This window comes from Phoxinus phoxinus, assembly GCF_949152265.1.
Source record: "Phoxinus phoxinus genome assembly, chromosome: 23".
Classification (NCBI taxonomy): Eukaryota; Metazoa; Chordata; class Actinopteri; order Cypriniformes; family Leuciscidae; genus Phoxinus; species Phoxinus phoxinus.
In genome coordinates, this window is record NC_136898.1 from 13,550,946 (window position 1) to 13,552,699 (window position 1,754).

Sequence of the window (1,754 nt, forward strand, 5' to 3'; positions counted from 1 at the left end):
CTACTTGTGATTTTATTGTTCACCTCCAAAACTAGCTTGTCTGTAAAAAAAATGTCAGCTATTGTTTTTCAATTCAAATCATATTCAATATTGAACAGCAGTGTGAACTGTCCTAGGACGTTGTGCTCTGACAATGACGGTTAATGATGAGCCTAATGATAATAGGCATCGCCAATCATTTGTACAAATTCACTTTTGAACTTTTGAAACTGAATCTTAGTCTCCACACTTGCAATGAAAAAGTCATGATGATTTGCTATCCATCTTGAGTTTACTGTGAGCTAAACACGTTAATCCCTTTATGTTCTCATTTATAGATACATAGCATGTCAAAAATGACATGAAGTGAATGCGAAAACTAACACTGCAGAGTAAAAGAAGCACATGTTGACATAAGAGCTTATGTAGCTGCATGTATATGCCTTGACATAATGACTTAATGTTTGAAAGAAGTAAAGCTTTGCTCCTAAACCTGAAACCCCAGACTTAATTGAAAAAACATTGGGAGGATGAACATGTCTAGCAAGTTGTTTTAGATGTGTATAAACTCTCCATTGTTTGCACTGGTCTAAAGTGAAAGCTGCTAAATTCACACCTAATATCGATCCAAATTATCCACTAAAATTAAAACCATAAAGAAACATTTTCATTAAAATAAGATTAAAAAAACATTTCAGGCAGTTGCAAAACCAATCTGACTTTAATCTGCTTAATGTGTAACAAACATTGTTTTTGCCATTCCTGTGATTGCTATGTAACTTTAGATTGTCAGTTTTCAGCACATTGCCTTTAACAGTTCTTTGTGCAAGTGTCATACTGAACTTACTTTGTCTTTAGCAAGCCAACAACAACTGACCTTAACTCAAGGAAAAGAGAAAAGGCCATTTCTTTCTCCACACAAATGCCACAGAGAAAGCCTTGTGTATTGTGGCTGAACTTGCAGGTCCGCATATGTGTTCTATTATTCTCCATGTATGTGTGCTCTTGCATGGGGACATTTCTGCATAACGAACAGGATTTCTCATGTTTGGAGAGATGAGAGGAAACTTGCTTGGATAACTACACACTACTAGAAGTAACAGCCCATATCAAATTTGATTTGTATCTCATTTGATAAGACATTTCATTACCAATGGAACTACAACCTATTTTGACCAATTAAAGGGGTGGTTGAGTATGATTTCACTTTTCTAACTTTAGTTAGTGTGTAATGTTGCTGTTAGAGCATAAACAACATCTGCAAAGTTACAACGCTCAAAGTTTAAAGCAAAGGGAGATATTTGTTTTTAAAGAAAAGGACTACAACAAACGGCTGGTAGGGACTACAATACATTTCTCCCGGGTTAGTGACATCACCAACCCTAAAATTGGCAGCTGCTACACACTAGCTCTTGAAACCCCGCCCTCTGCAGCAGCTCATTTGCATTTAAAGGGCCAGGCACAAAACGATGCGTTTTTGCAAACCCTCAAAAAGTGACAACTTTAACATGCTATATAAAAATATCTGTGGGGTATTTTGTGCTAAAACTTCACTTCACACACACACTCTGGGGACATCAGAGATTTATTTTACATCTTGTGAAAAGGGCATTTTACCACCCCTTTAAACTATAAAAAAGCTAATATTGCACTATAAACAAAAAACAAAATACAAGACATATTTTAAATGTATTTATATTTTGGAGCAATTATGATGAATTATTTTCTATTTAATACAAATGGCATTAATTGAGTGCAATATAATTTATATTTTA